We start from the raw sequence: 9,685 nt of genomic DNA on the forward strand, positions 1-9,685 counted from the left end.
CAAAGTCTGCGTTTAAGTTTCCGATCGGGGTCGGAGTTGGTTTTTTTTTCAAACAAAACATGCGCCCGAACCCGGCGATGTCCTCGGCGACAGGTGAGCGAGTGCATCGTGTTTCGTCTTCCCGCCGCCGCCGCCGCCGCGCTCAATAGATCCGCATTCTTCGCGAAGTGAAAATCCGTCCTCCGAGCCGACGGTCTTTCTTCTTCAGGCCTCGCCTTCACCAAACGGGCCGGTGTGGTTTCCCGTTTGGGTTCGATTTCATGTCCGAAAAGGTGACGCGCGCCGAGGTACGCTCGGGGCTCCGTGTCGACTCTGAACCAGAAGGATAAATCCCCAGATCTTATTTCCAACACCCTAAAACTACTCGATGGTAAAACCATTCTGCAGACCGTCTGGCCCATTCCGCCTGTGAGAGGAACCTATATCTTCTAACCGTCGTTTCGCCCGTCAACTTTTCTCCGTCTTCGGGAAACTCTCAGCTTTTTGCTGCTGGGTAGTTCGGATTCGCTCTGGTTGAGCTGATGTCCACCAGATGGCCGGGTTCTATGGACCGGCTTCTTCTAAAGTTTCCATGACAATGGCTCTGTGGTGTTTGACAAAATCCAATGATACCAACTTTTTGATTAATTTAGGCGTCATTAAGTTTAATTCGCATTAACTACTCCAGCCAGACATGCCAAAACAGAATTTTTTTTTCATATAAATAGAGTTGAATTTTTTTGTCACTTTTGATAGAAATAGTGTATTAATGATGCCATACAGCATCCAATAATATATATATATATATATATATTAAAAAAAACAAACATGTTTCCTCCCACAGTCAAAAAATTGCCCATGCATGTGAATTAATGGTTATATCTCTATAAATGAGCTGTGAATGAGAGTGAATGGTTGTGTGTCTCCCCATGTGGCCCTGTGATTGACTGGCCACTGGTCCAGGGTGAACCCCGTCTTTGGGATCGGGTCCAGCCCCCCTCCAGCCCCCCCCCCCCCCCCCCCCCCGCCACCCGGGGTTCAGGATAAGCGCTGCAGGTCAGCGGTCCCCAACCTTTTTTGTACCGGGGACCAAATTTATGCATGAAAATGTTTCCGTGGACCGGTTAGAGGCGTGGAGGTTCAAATAATACAAATTTTTGTCAGTTTGCAGTATTTAATATCAATGCAACAGTTAGACTTTGTATTAGACAATTACAATATTAAGTGCAGCAGTGAGGCGAAGGCAGAAACAGACGTTTTTCAAATTAAGATCTGGAAGGTTCAATGAAAAAAACTATCATTTGTACCAAGAAAAATGTTCTTTACAGACCGGTACCGGTCCTGGGGCCGAGAGTCAGAGACCCCCGGTATAGATAATGCATAAATGAATGGATAAACGAATGAACGAGCGCAGTTTGCCCATGCATGTTGTGCTCCCTGCTTTGAATGTCATGCAAACTCTTACAAAAAAGAAAGAATCTATGATAGACATTATATAGAATAAACAATATAACTGAAAAGTGATAATCGCCCACGAGGTGTGACCTCTTGGAGCGAAACGACATGATTCAGAACAAAGTTTCACTTCTATTTTTCGGAGATGTGAGTGGAACGGGAGCTGAAATAGAGGGATAATACTGGTGGTGATCAGGGCTTGGACGAATGGCCCGTGATGAAGAGCTATAAATAGCTTCACTTGGACACTCATCTTGGCTCGAGCCCCATCCTCCTGCACCACCCTCTGCTCTGCTGTCCCACACTTCCATCCCCCTCCATACTCTCCCTGTCCTTCCCCAATTCCGCCCCCCCCTTCCCCTCCCTGCATGTCCCCATCCATCCCTCGTTCCCATACAGCACCTGCTCTGACACCTCCGCTGCCAACTGGCTGATGTCATGCTTCGGTGCTGGACAGACATCCTCCAGCATAACTCTGTACGACCGAATAGGAGGCACGGCAAAGAAAATAACATTTACCCCCATAACACACACACACACACACACACTCACTCCCGGCTTCAGCGCATGCTATTCTCCAACGCTCGGGCCTCACATTTGAATGCATCACGGAATAAACACCAGTGCAGGAATAAACTGTTAGATTCCAAGATTTTTTGTAGATAATCACGGCTTTGGATGATTTTTTTGGCGGAAAAGCGTGTCGAGAGCGTGGGGTTTTGCCTCGACGTAAACAGTTTTTCTGGACCGGTTTCTCAAAATGGTCATTTTTTTTTTGTAGCGGCGACTCGACCGAACTACATTTCCCTTTAACCCAAAAGCCTTAAAGCTCTAAAGCTTTGCAAGTGTGCGTCGGCCTCCGAGGTTACTCTCATTAGTTGTGTTACTGACCCGTGACTTTGTTATTGCTACACAGGGGTCTGTCTCCTCTAAACACACTTTACATGCCCGCTGTCTGTCTGCACTTCCTGTCTGCATCATCTGTTTCCTGTGCTCTTAAATTCTGAATTCCTCCATCGGCGGCTCGGCACAAGGACCTCTCGACTCCACTTCAAGCCGGCGGAGGGGGATTAAAGGGGAGACTGAAAGGCTAGTTGCCGTATCTCCCCTGAGCAGATGCGAATGTTCATACTTGCATGCAAACAGACAGGGCTGCTAAAAGGGCCTCTTTTTCTTCCTTTTTTTTTTTTTTTTTTTTTTTTTTTTGGTGCTCGGGGAAGGCGGCGCAGTCGATTCGAGAAACGGCGTCCCGATCGAACGGGAAAGAGCCCGAACGGGGTGGAAACGTGCGACACCCCCTCCTCCGCTCCGCAGCTCCTTCACTTTTCGTTTGTCATTCCACCCTCTCGCTCGGTATTCTTCACCTTCGCCCCGTCGACCATTTTGTAGCTCGGTTTCATTTTCATGTTCTCATCGCCATGACATTTCATACGTCCGTGCGACTCCGACCTCGTTCTGTTAATATTTACTTACACTTAGCTGCACAAGAGCTGGGCCCCAGTCCAGTCCTAAAAGATACATCAACTCACCGGGGGTGGATATATCTGACTTCATTCTGGTACAAGATTCAATATTAGTATTCTATTTCTTTTTTTTACAACTACCTGTATTTCTTATGACTTTTTTTTTTTTTTTTTATTTGTGAGGTAATCCAGGACGCATGATCAAATGTCCTGGTGTTATTAACATATTTAGACTCCAGCAGAGGAGAAGGAGGTTAGTGAATGACAGTAAGTGAGCGGCGGTGTAAGCTGAAGCCCTTAAGGTTGCGGAGCCAGTGAGGCATTCGTGCCTGGAGCCGGCTAGTAAAACATTTTGACCCCCTCATTATATCCCATTTAGAGGATCAGGACTCGCTAAAACAAACTTGTCTAGATTTCTTTACGTGACTCTTGCATGCAGTCATGAGGCTGCAGCCTGGAACCTGGTTTGTCTGGTTAAATCTGGACCTGGTTGCCACTTCCATCCCCTGTCATCCCCTCACAGCTGTGACAAGGGCTTGCAACATCAACTGCGGCCGAGGCTTCGGTTAAAGGAGGAGGAACCATGAATCACGGCATGAATCTCCGCTCCATCTCTGCCGTCTGTCTCTCCGCATCTTTAAGAAACATTCACAGCGCGCATAAAACTTCACTTGCGGCGAGGCACGGTCTGAAATTCCTTTGAAAACCACAGTCATCACCATTTACCCACCACACCCTAATAGCCCTTCACAGACTTGTGCATGCAAACACACACACACACACACACACGCAGAATAAAGGCTGTTTATTTGAAGGAACTGAAAGAGGGCCTTCCTCATCTACAGTCCTGCACTTTGCTGCAGGGAAGGAGCCTCGAGCACGCGAGGTGGATCCTCTCTTGACACTAAATATTCGATAAATCTCGTCCGTTTCCCGAGCGTTTCCGGAACGCGAGGTGTGAACGCCAGTTGTGCAACGTGTTAAGATGACGGTAAAATAGCAACATTGCAGTCTGGGTCTGTGTGCGATGGGTTCTGGGAAATCAAGTTGTCCATAAAAATCTATCGACCGTTCGCTTTGGCCCTCTTACTGCAGGATTTTTTTTCGGCGGTCGGGTCACGATGGTTGGATCTCGCCGTGCTTGTCACACTCCTCTCTCCCGATTGGCCAAATAAGGGGAAAAAAAGTGTCGGCGACGGGCACGGCGTTCCACCACAACACGTCGGAAGAATGCCAAACACTCGGAATGAATGCCCCGTGCTCTGACTGTCACCCTTCTGGCATTTGTGACCGAAACACACCGGCCTCTGGGGATTAGACGAAAAAAAAGAAAAAGATCTTGCCCTGAATACACTCCGCTCCTCGTGAATCAACACAACTCCGATTGAGTAGGCGGTCGACACTGGCTAGCTTTTTGTGATAAGCAAAGGTTGACGTGATTAATTGTTTTTACACCATTCATTCATGCATTCGGAACGGCTTATCCTGCATTCTGGGCAGAGTTGACTCGATCGATCACGTGGCCGAAAAAATAGACATACAAGCGTTCACCCATTCATGCATCATATAGACCAGGGGTGTCAAACTCACTTTGGTCCGGGGGCCTCATACGGCCTAATGTGATGTCAACTGGGCCGCAGCAGTAAAATCATTACCTGGAAGTAACACTAAGTCCAAAATTTTCCTTTGTTTTAGTGTGAAGAAGGTAACGAGGAAAATTATAAAAGTCTTTATATGTTCCTGTAAAAAATACATGATGAATTAATGTTAAAAATGAATATTTAAAAAAAGAATTGATGAAATGACACCCTGAACATATTGTTGAGTTTAAAGAGAAAATCTTGTCACTGTGGAAAAATTTGCCACTAGAATTTATTAGAAAATGGATTGGTAGCATGTATAGGAGGAGGTATACAGGACTGTATCAGAAAATTAGAATATTGTGATAAATTTCTTTATCTTCTGTAATGCAATTAAAAAAAAAAGAAAATACTTTTTTATGATATTCTATTATTTTGAGATAGGATTTTTGAGTTTTCTTAAGATGTGAGCCATAATCAGCAATATTAAAATAATAAAAGGCTTGCAATATTTCAGTTGATTTGTAATGAATCCAGAATGTATTACATTTTTGTTTTTGTAATTGCATTACAGAAGATAAAGAACTTTATCACAATATTCTTATTTCTGAGACAGTGTGTAATGTTTACAAGGCCAAGGGTGATTATTCTGGTTATTAAGTCAATCTTTTTAATTTTAACAGTTTTTTTTTGCCATTGTTTTTGTGTTTTTTATAGAAATAATAAAAGAACAGATTGTTTTAACAATCCAGAAAAAAATCATTTTGTTTTGAAATTTTGATGCAAAAAATACATTGCAAAGGTACTTTTTAATTTTTTGCTTGCCTGTTATTTTTTTTAAATCCACTGTATAACCCCCCCAGATGCATGTGAGAAAAAACACCTGGGACGCACCAACACAAAGATTTGATTTCAGGCAGGGGTCGCGAAATACTGGTCCGAGGGCCGCAATTGGCCCGCGGGCCGCGAGTCTGACACCCCTGATGTAGACATACAACCATTCATCCTGTCATTCGTGCATCATATAGACATAGAAACCATCATCAATATCTTACATGCATCCTGCATGCAGCCACGCCCTCATTCACACGTCATATAGAAACATGCAACCATCCACGTCTGGGGAATTTAATGATCCTTCTGCAAGTTTTTGGACTGTTCTTGGAACCCATGCAGGCACGGGGAGAACGTGGAGACGCCACACAGAAGGGGCCCCCGTCGGAATCGAACCTAAGACCTTCTCGGGGAACACTTAAACAACACAATGTAACTCCAAGCTAGTCGCACCCCTGTGAAATCAAACCGTCCACTTCGCAAGCAACACTGATTCATTTTGACGTGTTTTAAGGACATTACATAAATAGTTGGATCAGTCTGTAGTGTGTTTTTCCACTTACATTTTCCACTTTCACAAATCCAGACCTCCATGAGTTCATACATTTGATTTCAATTGATATTTCGTGTGTGATTTTGTTGTCAGCACATTCAACTATGTAAAGAGGAAAGTATTTAATAGAAATATTGATATAATAAAAATAAAAATATTGTGTTTTCGTGTTCCCTTTAATTTTCTGAACAGTGTGTATATATATACGCACAAGCATGATTAGATATAATTATATATATATTATAATTATTATAATGATGTTAATTATAATTCTAATTATTATTATTATAGGAAGTAGACAAGAAATACTGTACTGTTCTCTATGATAGCCTAGTTTACACTTTTATTCATACAAAAGTCCAAATATACTGGAAATGAAGTCATTCTTGAAACCATCTGTGTTTTGAACACTTGACAATGAACATCTGAAGTGGAGTCATAAAGGCATCGTATGTCCGCGCCGTTTCGATCTGTTTTGTTGGATTTTTGAAAGCGGGGCTTCGGTGCACGTGACGCGTGATGCTTTTAGCATGTGTGCAGAAATAAAGCTCCGTGCCGCCATTTCTATGGCATTAAACATCTACAAATAATGCCTTATAGAACAGTGAGTGTTGCTCTGTCACAGGTTGAAGCCAGATGTCCTTCAGGTTTCAAGATATTTATTTTTAATCTGCTCCACAGGTTGACCTCTTTTCTAGCTTTCCTTTCCCCATTCTCTTCGCTCATTGTGCAGTTTAGTGCTCGGTCATTCTTTCCATTAGTTCACGCACTCCTGTTCTGGTTCTGACAACGTGACTGTCTTGTCCTGAGAGAGCCGGTTCAAGAAAAAAAAAACAAAAAAAAAACTGCTGAGTGAAAATCTCTAAACTTTCCACTGAAGCTGAGGCGTCCGGCTTCGAGTTTCGATGTCGTAACATTCGTCAACTGTCCCTCGGTCACCGGTGAGTCAGGGTAAAAATGAGGAAGGGGCTGGCAGGGCAGATGAAAAGGAGACGGACAGAGGAAGCTCACTTCCAATAAGTCGTTTTGCATGTGTGTGTGTGTGTCACGATTACTGTTGCTGGCGATCGGCAGTTGTTTAATTCATAAAATACTGCACATCCAGAGGGTCGCAAGGTCACCGAGAGGTGGGATTAGAGTGCTGGATGGAGGGCAGTTTGAATGGACTATGTTTCAAAACAACGCTTTCCTGTAATTCCACTGCATTCGTCAGCACCGAAGAAATGTTACGCAACTTTGTTTCACATTCACTTAATCACACAGCAGTTACCCGTCAAACGATGTCGTTGAATGGCTCAGGATCAATGGAATATGCAGGAAGACAATAAAATAAAATAAAATAAAAAATAAACCTGCAATTTCATCCACTTCTGTGTTACTTAATTCAGTATTTATTGCGGCCAATTTATTTGATACTATCTGATTCAATTTATATTATATTTTTGAATTGTATTTTAAGATATAGTTTACATTTGAAACTTTATTGTATTTTTATTTTTATCTTTAATTTTAATTTTAATTTCAACTTTAGTTTTTAATATTTTGTCACTTTCTTTCATTTTATATATGAAATATTAATAGGTTGTTTTTTGGTTTTTTGGGGGGTATTTTTTTCTTTTTTTTCTATTTTGACCACCTCAAAAGGTTGGGAGCTGCTGATAACATGTGGCCGGTCCATGCGGAGTTAAGATATATGGCACTGAGCAGCACATAAATCACACTGAATCTCAGGTAACACTGTAGAAAACCGCAAACAAATGTATTGACTTTCTACGGGTCGTTGTTGATTCGAGTGGTAATTTTTGATTTATAATACTTTACTTTTTTAAGCAACTACCCAGACAGTGTTAGGGCTGCGTTTAGCCGTTGATATTTTATAATTGAGAATCAAATACCCATCCCTGGCTATCCACGCCTGTTTTTATGAAGGTCATTTAAACTTTGTTTGTTCATATCTGTTTGATAAAGATTTAACAACTATTTAAAATCTCCAAATTGGACACAATCAAACTTGCGCCGAGGTTACACGTGTAGATACAGGCAAGATGTCTGAGGTAGCTGTTACTGCGCTCCAGTGAGGTTTGGGAAAGCACTCCTGCCGTGTTTAAGAGCCAAAGAGCCGGAGACAATGTTCAGTTAAGCTCTTCTGCAGGATGCAGTTGATGCCGCTGTCAAAAAGGAGTAGTGTTTCACGGCCCTCCAGATCCTCGCCGCCGGGCCGCCGACCGTACGGCTGCCAGACCGATCGGCGACGTAACTACGGACTAACGAGAGAGTTCTGCATTTACTCGCCGCACGGTGAAAGTCGAAAAGTAAAGGACGTTGAAATCAGCTAAAGTACTCCGTAACCTTCACGGTAGACGAGCAGGTGAGATGTTTTGGGATGCATGGAGGGGAGCCACGTGACCCACACACACACACACACACACACACACTTCTGCAGGATTCTATATTGGGTGATGTGTGTAATGTGACTGAATAGCATCTCTTACAGTTGCAGTTTAAAAATGAAATGAATAAGAAAAGTGTTTTTATGTTTTGAAAGGGGGAAGGTGGGGGGTTTGCCACATGCTGAGGCAAACCTGAAATGCCTTCTCTGATTTGACTTTAAATACTCTTAGTCGGGCGCAGCCCTTGTAATTATTTTGTCCAGGAACCCTAAAATAACACAACAGGCCCGATTACGGTCTGGGCTTCATTACACAGCTTCACAGAACACAGGGAGAAATGGCAGACCAATCAGGGAGGGCGAGCCGAGGAGTGAGTAAAGACACTTAAGACGGCCGGTGTCGATTTAAGTCGTCCAACGAAAAAGGGAGCGTCCGGGTGGCACTCCACGCTCCGCGCCGCGCCCCGACCCGTCCTCAAACCCTTCCATCTCTGTTATTTCCCCCCTTTCATTTCTTCCCCCTCGGCCGTTCGGTTTCGGTCGCGTTCTCGTCGCAATTTTTTGCGAAGGTTTCCCCCCCTCGATCCGTCGCCGCTAACACGCTTTGCAGACAAACAGAAAATTCGCTTTCCCTTTCGACCCCTGGCCTCTAGTGTGGTCAGGGCCGGGTTCAGTTGGGTCCCGGCCAGAGAAGCCTGTTTACGTAAGAGTCTTCAAAGACAGCCAGTGAAAGAGCGCACTGTACCAGGGAAGGGAAGCGTAAATACCAGACCCGTGTTGGCATAACACATGCTTACACCATACGTCAATTACTTCTCCCCTGCAGAAAAATCCAATAAATCCATACGTGCATCTTTGGATTGCGAGTACGGTTGGAGAATAGGCAGATTCCCTCTGGACTTCCACCGGCGGACACCCGGTCACGATCGAATTTTTAAAAGCCGGCTTGAAACTGCGGGAGTTTTTCGCCGCCGTCGACGTTGTTTGACTCGCCGTCATGGCGAGACGTCGAATCCAAAATGAAACCCCCTCCGACCGCGGCACTGACAGCAAAAGTCTGCCAACGCAGTCCCGCGTATATTTATATGTTTGCGTTTCTGCCTCCGCTGTGTGTGTGCACGACGGTTCATATGCGAACATGCCCCTGTGTGTATTTAAACGCACGCATATGTGTGTATAAAGTGAATATTGTTCGGTGTCTTTAATTTGTACTTGCAGCTCGCAGAAAAAGGGCGTCTCATGGTGGTGAAAGAGGTTTGACACCGCTGTTGTCAAACAAGACAGGACATGCTACACACACACACACCTAATAAACCCACTAGGATCTGGTAGTCTGCCAAGAGAAATTTCTCCTGGAACTTTCGGGTAAAAAACCTGTCAAAGAAACTCTTGAGGAGAAGTGGAGGACAACAACAGTGATTATTGGTTGAAG

The sequence above is a fragment of the Fistularia commersonii genome, chromosome 34 (genome assembly GCF_037954325.1).
Source record: "Fistularia commersonii isolate RoL2024-O1a breed Wild chromosome 34, RoL_Fcom_v1.0, whole genome shotgun sequence".
Lineage (NCBI taxonomy): Eukaryota > Metazoa > Chordata > Actinopteri > Syngnathiformes > Fistulariidae > Fistularia > Fistularia commersonii.